Consider the following 11,176-nt stretch of genomic DNA (forward strand, 5'->3'; position numbering starts at 1 on the left):
TTTCATTCAAACGGGTTTAAACTTGTATTTCTTTATTGCTTATTAACTTTAATGAGGTATGAATATAAAACAGAATATTAAAAGGTTTTTCTTTTTCAGAAAGATATTTCTTTACAAACACTGTTGATGCTATCAAATAGGTGAGCCTAAACCCTTAGATTTCTATTGATCTTGTAGCTACTAAAAAGTATATAAGATTTAAAAAAACCACAGAACAAGTAGTAACAACTTTCTATTGTCTGACTTAATAACAGAATTTAAAGGTGAATACTTTCAAAGGGTAGAAAGTTTTTATGCTTCAATACCTTACATATTTTATTTTTATGAAACTGCTTTAAAGATTTAAATCTCCTACAGCAAATAAACTATGCTCGGCGTAGAAAAGAAGGTAGTGGGAGGAACTTGGAGATTAAAATTATTCTGAATACCTATTATGCATAAAAATAAAAATTGCTTTAGACAAATACACAGTCATTATGGTTCTTGCTTTTATATCTTCCTAATTTGGATGATCTTTCCTTTAATGTATGATTTTGAATGCAACACAGGCATAAGAATCTATTTTTTTCTGTTTCTGATCCACTGTACTGCTGTGCCCTATTAGCACCGTGTGAGGAGTGTACCTAAGTATATTTAAGGAAATTCCATTTGACTCTGGTTATTTACAATTCTAATGTTCAATCTTGTTCTGCAAATCTGATTTTCAATGTACTTTAAATAAAAATGTCTTATATAAAGATGCATCTCCCATAACAAGTATTCACGTCCATGACTATTGTTTCCTACTATCCATTTGCTGCTCTGGATTTCCATGAAGAAATGTCGGGCATTTATCCATGTTATATCTGCATACTCAAGTTTCCAAGGCTTTCATTAACTTGCAAATATTTATCGTGGGTAGCCTTTATCTGAAGAATTTTTTAAATGTCAGTGGCCACAAAAGAAATGCTTGGTCCATTTTACAACCTAATTTATCTCTCCACTATTCTAGCCTGACTAACTCCAAGGACCCAAGATATACAGGGCTAACAGGCCACGACAGTTTTAACAGTTTACTTTGTGAAGGAAGGCGGGATGTAAATCCTGAGGAAGCCTATGAAAGATATTCCTTCTGTTTTATTTAATGATCATTAAACTTTCAGAGACCTGGTAAAGATACTCTTCTTTTTTATTTAACAATCGCTACACTTGCAGAGGCCTGGAAATACCTTTTACTGCAGGTTTTGAGGGCTTTCTCTTATCATCTCTGCATTTAAAATGTATCTAAAATATACAGTTCCTGTGAGTAAATGTCAGTGTACCTGTGCATGGAGATCCAAGATTCAACACTTTTATCTAAGGCACACAACAGCAGCCTGCAGGGCCACAAGCATTTTCCAAGGATATATTTTGTTTGCCTAGTGTCTACTGCAAAAACTTTCTAGCTGAGAGTGCAAATACTATCTGAGCAAAACCTGAATGGTAGTTGCATCAAAGCTATTTAAAATACCCACAAATTTATGCAAACCCTGAGGATAAGCCGGGAGCCCCACTGAAGGCCTGGGGCGTGCGGGAAGAGGGCATCCCCAGGCAATGACCAGGCTGCAGCATCCGTCCCGCTGCCCCCACGCTCCCTGACCCGCAGCCCAGTGTGGGACATACGCAGAGGTGTCAAAGCTTGTAACTTATGTGAGACCCGGTCACCAGGGCCACAGAATGCTCAGATTCGTTTTTCAGCCCATCGACATAGGGGTTAATGTGTGGCCGCCCTCAGTGTTTGAGTCACTGCATTTATGCACTAAACTCAATTTCTTTTTTTTTTTTCCTCCTTTTTTTTCTTTCTTCCCCCCCCTCCCCTTTTTTTGTGTGTGTGTGTGTGTGTGGTTAAAGAGCATCTTTAGAAATGGGAGTGGGAGCCTGGCTCTTGTTTTTGACACGAGCAGGCTCCTCACAGCAGCCTGACAGCAGAGACTGGCTGGGCACCAAGAGAAAGGGATGCAGTGGATGAAGGTAATGGTGTTTTTCACATCCCTGCGGGACAGTTAGGGAGTGCAAAGGGACCACACGTGTGTGTCCCTGCGGGACCGGGAGGTCTGCAAGTAGCTTGACACATGCAAGGAACAGCTGGGCATCACCAGCAACAAGCCTGACACACGGAGGAGCACACCGGGCAAAAAGCTGCCTCTGTCACAGCTTCAGGGATCCAAAAACCCAGACACACATGGACCCAAGCCTAGGTGTTGAAGGTAACGACACATGGGTGTAATGATACAGGTGATGTGAAAAGGCTGACACCATGATGAAAAAATAGGAACAGAAACCAAACTGATGGCAACTTCTTTCTTCTTTCCAGCACTCTTCATTTATTGAAAATATCTTGTCAGAGCCTTGCATCCCAAGAGCTGGCCAGACATACTACTTTTATTTAATTTCATTTGCTTCTAAATTGTAAAATTAGTTGTTTTTCAGAGCAAGCCCTATCCAAGTAATACATCAAAATCATAAAACATGGGGCCAGCGCACAGTGACTATGTGAATGCAGTAAGGAAGTTAGGAATGGTACCTCCACTTCAGTTTTGATTCACAAAATTACTTTTCCAACCAAAATTACACTGCTTGGAAAATCAGATTCATGGGTTAATCAAAAAAAAAATCTTAATTCATATTAGCAGCAAAGCAAAGCATTAGGATAAGCCAGGATATTATAGAATAAGCAGATATTTTTCATTATTCCAAATCCTCCACCAGAAGTCTAAAATTCATCACTTGTGAGTCAAATATTCCTCCCAGCTCCCTTTAAGAAGGTCACTGAGAAATTGCTCAGAGTGGTTGTCAATGAGAATCTCTTGTATAATATAAAGTATAAATGAGACCACAGCATTTTTATCCTCAAGAGGAATCATGGCTATACTGCTAAGGAGCGATCTGGTTATTGCAAGAAAACTGTCAGGCTGCCATCTCTGCCCCTGGCTTCTCTTGGGGAGATGTGTCCCTCTATGTCTCAGTGTCATCAATTTTAACATGAGACCGTATCAACTGGCCCAGGATTGGCAGCAGGCTCGGGGTGTGACTATGCTTGGTTAGATACTGATTGCAGTGCTATCAAGCTCCCTTTACACTAAAAATATTAAGTGGTCTTAGTAAAGCAAGGACTCTGCTTCATCAGCTTTTAGGTGGAAAGGTGCTCCTGACATCGTCCCAGTGCCTGGTAAGGCAGATCATAGGTCTCCACCAGGGACACTTTGCCCCAGATCAGGGCTTTCTGGCCAGGATTCAATCTCATTTTACAAGGTCTTAAAGATCTCCAGTGCCAGAAACTCTATTGCTCTCTCTCCAGGATGATGTAAGGACGCTTTTTTAACTATTTGACCTGTATCAAATATTTCCATTTTTAATACAATTGTCTTTCCCTTCCCCATGTTGGACTTTGCTCCACCAGAGCTAGATATCAGACCTGAGTCACGGCAGAGGTATCTTCCTATGAAGGCACATCAGCTATGAAGAAGTCTCCTTAACCAGCTCTTCTATAAACTCAGCAGATCAACCACTATAAGTCCCAGTGACCTCCCTGCTCAGTCCTCCATGCAGTGCTAATCCTTCAAGAAGCACTCCCCAGAGAGCAGCATCCCCGATAGATGCGGGTCCTCCTGTTTCTTGTATGACATGATGCACAATGGTGTGAAAAGACACCACACTCGTAAAACTGAACAGGTTCTTGGAGAGCTGCCACAGAGGGGAGGGGGTGAACCTGTGAAACTGATGTCTTAAAATGTGCTGCTGGGTCATCATGTGTTGACTCATAACAGGTTTAAAGATTTCTGATGGGTGTTTATAGAGTTAGAAAAAATCCTAGGGTGTACCTGTAAATGCCTGTTCATCTTTGTATTTCTTCTGTTTCTCAAAGTTCATCTGAAGCCCCCTAGGATGCCCCAGCCCCACACAGGGCACCTTGGTAACTCCAGTGCAGCCTCATTGCTCAGCTTCATGTACCCACACAAGAACTTCTGCCAGTCAGTGTGCCCGTCCTGGACTGCTTTTTCCATGGTAGCTCCTTCTACAATAAAAATACATGACCCACCTGGGTGCCTGTGCATCCCTGCAGCACCTGGTCCATTGGCAAGGGATTATCTGGCAAAGTGATGCCTATGAACATCTATACCCACTGCTTTCACCAAAAGACATGGTAGAAGACACAGTTGGCTTGTGGATCCCAGCATATGCCCACCATGGCCAGTGGTGAGGGGCAGCCCCTCTGCTCCTCTCACTTGCTGAGCCATGGTGCTGCTGGGTGCCTGCTGCTCTGGGAGATCTCTCATCGCCCTTGGGGGTCTGCAGGACCATGGTAGGAGGACCCCAGTTGTCCCTCTGGGTAAGCTGAACAGAGGAGTTACTCTCGACTTCAGTTTGCTCATTAAACATCAGTGCTTCAAGCCCCATCCTTCCTGTCCCTTAGGAGGAGGGAGCCTGAGCCACCAGAGGAAAGCCCCTGTCCTGCCCCCAGCCCGTGTGATAATACCATCATAGTGGCTGCTGTACCACAATCTTCTCCCTGGGACACTTCAGCTATTTGGAAGAAATTCTCAAGGGTTTGGACATTTTGCCTCCAAAATCCTTTCCGGAAGGGTGCGTGCCACAGCAGCACGTGCCACTGGCTCCTGTCCTTAAGGAGGAGAGAGGTGGTGTCTCCAAAGTGACCTGGGGAGACTGGAGTTTGCAGCTTAGTAACTTAAATATCCTCCAGCTCCTGCTCTCAGGTGAGACGGGGGTCACGGAATTGTCTCTGCTGCTTCGCGGTCACAACACAGCTTTATCTGCCATTGCAGGGAGCTCAGGGCACTGCTCCTGGCAACACTATCTGGCTAATTTCTTGGCCTTCCCCTTGCTCCTCCTTACAATAAGATAAGAGGAAAGGAGTTATCTTCATCAGCTGTACACACAGACTTAATTCCTCACCACAGAGCTGGAAATCCTAGGTTTCCAGGCACAGGTGCTGCTCCCACACCACTACAGGTGTAGCTGTGAGGGCTGCCGCAGGGCTCCGCTCCAGGACCAGCTCTGCCCATCCACCTCACCCTCCTCCTCGCCAAGCGGCCAGCCCTGACATTTTGCACCCAGCGGCTGGGTGAGAGAGCAACGGCCATCCAACCTGGTGACTCCCAACGGGCTTTTTATTGAAGAAGGTACTGCAGAGGTACCACCACTACCACAATCAAGTGTGAGATCACCGCAGCTCTGGTTTGCAGGAGGAGGTGGGAATGCAGCTCTGCCTGTAGCTGCCTCTGCCTTTGCCCTGCTACGGCTGCACATCTGCTGCTCTCCTGCAGCTGAACACCCATGTCCCAGCTCCAGCGACCCAGGGAGCAGGCAGGGGAATATTTGCTCAGTGGGGCCAGAGTGACTGCATCCGCTAGCCAGCAGCCTGGCTCAAAATCAAAGGATGTTTGTCGAATCTTCCAGGAGCCCTGAATGGAAGAAGATATAGAAATGCAAAGTATGGTATTCTTCTCTCTTTTTTTTTTTCTCTTTGGCAAATGGCCTAGAAAAGTAACAAAAAGAGACAGAAATGCCAAAAAGTAAACCACCTACTGTTGTCTCCTGGAGATAAACCAGAACATTGTACAAGCAGCAGAATGCTGCTGTCATTTCTCCTGAAATCAAAGAGATCGTCACCCAGTCCTGGAAAGGGGGCTGGAGGAGAGAGAAAGAGAAATGAGCAGTTCAGACAAACCTCTGAAAGCGAAATCAAGGTAGTGCCTTTAAATACGTTTGGCATGGAGCAAAATAACACGTGATGTCACGTATTTAGAAAAATCATTGCTGCGGGAAGTTAATGCAGCTTCAGAGACACTTGTGACATTCAGCGGGTTACAATAGTTTGTTGTGGATTATTATGACTCCCACTCCTGAGGAAAGATCTTCTGGGCATGAGTCATGGGGACCTTGTCTGTCTGTGTAATTCTGTTCCATGGCACCCTATTGTCTATTATATTTTCTCCCCCACACACCAAAAATGCAGACTTTCAAGTATACGATTCCTGACATTCAATCCATGCAGCAAGGACTGAACAACAGTTTGCTCCTGCACTTTTTGCCATTTTAATTCTTTTGAGCATAATAGAAGCTTTTAAGCAAGATACCTCTGTTTGATTTAGTATTAGTTTGTGTTTACTAAGCCAAGCCCCACCACTAATGAAATTAACATCAGGCTCAGAAAGATTTGACCTTTCATGTGGGTAATAGCAAGGTTATAATATTTGGTCTCTCCCTCTTTCAGAGATTATTGGCCAACAAAACATAATATTGGGGCAAGAAGCACAAAAAGTGCCTGCAGGCTTTGGCATAGCAGCTTAAGCAAATCCTGCAGGAGTAGCCCAAGTGTCTCCTGCCCTGCCCTGTCCCCATGCTGCTGCTAATGTCCCTCTGAGCTCCAAAACAGAGCTGATTCAGCACCTACATCTTTGTTGCTCCACCTTTATGCCTCAGTTTGAGCTGACTGGGGCAGATATTTCCTGTTGTTGACACCACTAGAGCAGCAGTAACCTCTGGCAGGCAGGTGGGAGACAGCTCCATCTTCAACTGCTGTTGTTGTTTGCTTCACTGCCCATGAGCCAAAGCCCTGAGGAGCTGAAGCTCCATTTGCAGCCAGAGCAAGCTGTGGAAAGTCAGCAATTCACCTTTCTCATATTCTTTGGGGATAAAACAACGAAAGCAACAACAGATTTAATACAGCAATGTGCTAAGGGAGGTGGATTTTGGAAATCACATATCCAATAACTCACTGGCCAGTACCAGGAACTATTGATGGCATCTTTACTCATCAGTGTCAGCTGAAATTTCTTTAACGGCTACTTCCCAGCCACAATCACCACTTTATTTCTTCATGTTTTTATGCACTTCACCCACTGAGAGAATGTTACCCTGCTGCCTTCATACTGCTGGGTAGAAGGGGTGCTCCCAGGTGGCAGAGGAATGCCGTATCTCATTCCTGCCCTCTGTTACAGTGACACACATAACGAAACCATTGATGAATTGTATTCTTCCTGCAGGCTACTGGGTCTGTGAAGGATCAAAGTAAAAGTACGTTTTCATAACTCCAGGTGCTTAAGGGAAGTAATAAATAATGGCAATGCTGTGGCTGTGTATAGACTGTACCCAGGGACAAAGCATTTCGCAAACACAGGTAAGAAATGTTATTTATATTTTATACAAAGGGAAACTTACAACCCAGCCAATATGTAATATTTTTCTTTCTATGTGCTCAATGTATTGGAACAAAAGCTATTTTAACAATATTATGTTTGGCACAGCTCTGCACCATGCATTCCTCTGTGCGGCTCCAAAGCTGTTTGCTGCCATGGGCAGCAAGGGCATGTGAGTGACAACTGCTGTGAGCAAGATTTCTGGGCTCAGGACTATGACTGGAGACACATCATGCTCTTGTATGCTGCTGTGACCATGTCCTAGTAAAATTATTTACTGGGTGAGTAAGGCACCTGGCTCTTGTAAGCCCCTGCTTAGGCTGAAACACTGAAACAAGGACCAGGCTTGTTGGACCATGACTTGTGGCAGAACACTGGCTTTGCCTTCCCACTTTGCATTGGCCTAAATATCTGCTTGTGAAGCAAGGTGATGAGGAGCATCAGCTCGCAAAAATGTGTGTGCAGCCTTTGAGGCTTGGGCAGGTTGGCTCAGGGCATGCTCAAAAGACACCACATGTAGGGTGATGCGGTGACCCACTGACCAGTGGGGGAAGCTGAAGGCTACAGAGAAACTGGAGGGGATGACTTTGTTCTTTGTTTGAAATAGTGTTTTTCCCACTCTGATTAAACTGCGCTGCAGCTCATTAACTATTCAGGTGTTGTCCGCATCTTTAGAGAAGGAAACACAGATGACAGACTATTTAACAAGTTCATTTTGAGCACAAAATGTGTTTAAGGCAGGAAAAAATATTGCTTCATGCAAAACTTGGGTTGGTGTAATTGCAGGTCTGACTGCTTCGAAGATGAAAAGCCTCTTTCTTAATTCAAGGCAAATGTAGCAGAAATAATGTTTAGAAAAGAGGTGCAGGTAGGTACACAACAGGGAGTGCAATTTTAATATCCTGAGTACAAGATTTTTTAAGTCTTTGTCTGACCCCCCATTAACACACTTGGTTACATTTCATCTGCCACATTCATCTCTGTCGGTTTCTTTTTCCCCTCTGTAATTTGTTTGCCCGCGTTTGCTCATGTTTACATTTAAGGCTAATGCTCTTGGCCTGGTTCATGCCTCCTTGGAGGCTCAACACTGATCCTGCAAATGACACGGGACAAGGTTCAGCTTAATTCTCCATGGACAAAATTGCTCATGGTTCCTTCAGAGTCTGTCAGGGCAGGAGCATCTTCAGCACCAGGAAGACACACCATGTGGCCCAGCCTCTAGACACCTGCCCTTAAAAATATGCAATGAGACCAGGGGTTCATTAATCAAGAAGGCAGCAGGTAATTGCCAACAAGATCTAAAGTTCAGGGCAGATCCACACCCAACACTCCAGCCGTGCTTCGCTGTGGGGTCAGAAAGGTCCAGGGTCTATCCTGGCCACATCCCAGTCCTTCTCCACGGCGAAGCATCACTGTGGACCACCACCAGGCTGGGCCAAGTTTCTGCAGGAGCCAGAAGCACCCTGTGAGCTGCTTTCACCTCCTCTGGCTCTTGGACCTGACCTGCCATTTGAATATGGGCCCCAGCACTGTGGTGACTGGTAAGCCCTTTCCTCCATGCTCTGCAGGCTGGGGGGCAGGGGTATTTGTTCCAATGCAGAAATCTTTGCTCAGAAAACAATGGATCCAAAAGGTCTTATGACGGGTTAATAACTGGAAGGGATGTGGGCTGAGGCTCCCGGATGCCCTATAGACGCCCTGAAAGCCTTTGGTTTGTGCTTTCGCATCAAGGCTTTCAAGCCTGGGACTCCATGGAAGCCAGGCACCCACCTCGCCCCTGTACCATGGAGTAGGTGGGAGAACTCCGGCTCTGCTGATCTTTTTTGAATATTGACCTACATCTATGCAGGACAGCTGCCAGGACAGGTGGGCCTTGGGAGGGGAGCAGGGAGGAAAGGCACAGCTCAGCCAGAAATTCAGATAACCTCGACCACCCATCACCCTCTTGTCTTCCCTCGGTGGCCCCAAAACACCGCCATTAAGTGTGGTCAGACCAAGAGCTGCTGCCCAGGCTGCGTCTTGGCATCTTGCTTGGCTCCTCCACCCTCTACACCCATCTACCTCCTCAGGCTGTGATCGCTCTTCCGCCAAGCTCTGCAAAGGGGCCCTGAACACCCCACAATCTCCTGCAGAAACTTCTTGAAAAGTTGAAAAACTGCTGATTAGCTGTAATATCCTTGTTGAAGGCACTGGATTTCATGCTGTTTACTAAGTCTCACGTACCTCCTGATTCAATGTTTTGTAAATTTAGCTCTCTCCAGCTTCAGCTGATGTGTGGATGCAGACGCTCTCGGATGCTATTTATTCCACAAGTGAGAAATGACTTGATAATTTATGGGTTGTAAACCCAAAGTTGTACAGGTTTTTACCTCAGGGAGAGAATAAATACATGTCTCATTTCAACACATTTTAGACAATGTGCTCCTTTTTAATGGCTTCCTTTGATTTTACTCTGAAATATGTAGACACTTCCTCCCGGGATTCTCATATGGGAGCTTCATGCTGTTCTGTCAGGTTGCATATTTTCCCCCTGAATTTCTTAGAGAAGATCTCGCTTATCTGAATTACAAAGATGTTAACATTGTGTTGTCACTGTGAATAAGGAGTTTAGGCAAAGATTTTATTTTGATTAAGAAATGGAAGAGTTGGAGAGTAATTACTGCATTGGCAATGTGAAACTTATGGATGTTTAAAATGAATCAGAACATATTTACTTATTTATAGATGTTGAAATTAGAGTATGCTTTTACCTACAAGAGAAAGAACTTGCACACACAGCTGTGAAGTGTATTTGAGGCTATGTGTATGCTATTTGTACCCTGAGAGGAGAATATAACTGTAATGGATATACATTGGTGTATTGGGTGAGGAATTTTTAGGCAATGGCATTTGACATTATAGTTCAAGGATGGAAAAGATTTATTGATCCGTGAGTTAAATAGTGACCCTGGTTTCACCTCTTGTTAGTGCTCTGTAGGTTGCATTTAAAAACTGAACTGTAATGAATCCTTAGGCTCAAGATAAATGTAAATCTTTCCCTCAGTAGATCACAGACAAGCAAAAGCCAGAAGGAGATGCTTAGCTCCACCACCGGTATTTTCATTGGATTAGGGTCAGTTTCACAGGATTCCTCCACCTTTGCCTTCCTGATATCATTTATTTTGATCTATAACGACCTCCCAGGCCAATATTTGTAAACAGTGACTGAAGTCATGAGTCAACATCATCTTGACATACAGGATGTCAAACTGGACAGGAAGGTTCATTGTGTCACTGGGCTCAGCTTTGCATCGCTAAGGTAATTATTAAACTCAGGGTAAAGAGAACTTTGATCCCATGTGTATTTTTAAATGATTGGCAATGGCCGATTTTACAAAAATGTAATTTTGAAAAGCCATTCTCCATAGGAAATCATTGTGTCAACTTATAAGGTGTCCAATGAAAGGTTTAGCAAAGTAAACTAGCCCATAGAAAAAGTGCTGGTCTGGGGTGCTGTGCAAGAAGCTGTGGGCCTCTTCTGATTCCCAGCCAAGAGGAGCGTGAAACGTTCATCTCCCAAAAGAGAAATCAACTCATTCACATCAGTGCTACTGTGGTGACTGTGGCCAGGGAAAAAGTGGATGTGTAAAAGGGTAAAAATGTGCATTGTAAGAATGCAGCAGGACCTCTCTCCCTTTAAAACTATTGTTCCCATCTCTCCCTTTGGTCATGGGAAGAATGTCTAAGCATCTTCCCTCTGTGGTCTTCTCCAAGGTCAGCTTCATACTGGCCAAACACTGTCCATCTTCCTTTGCCACATCCCTTCCTGCATGAGAAAGGTGAAGTGCCCAATGAAAAAGGTGGGCACCTATGGGATGGGCTCTAGCACTTCTCTTAGGCACTGATCCCCAAAACATCATCCATGACCGGAGTTAGGTGCTGGAGATTTCTGTTTGTACATGTGTGAAGGTAGGGAAATTTTGGAAAAATAAGCAAAGTTATGGAAGAAAGGAAATACA

The sequence above is a fragment of the Strix uralensis genome, chromosome 5, assembly GCF_047716275.1.
Source record: "Strix uralensis isolate ZFMK-TIS-50842 chromosome 5, bStrUra1, whole genome shotgun sequence".
NCBI lineage: Eukaryota > Metazoa > Chordata > Aves > Strigiformes > Strigidae > Strix > Strix uralensis.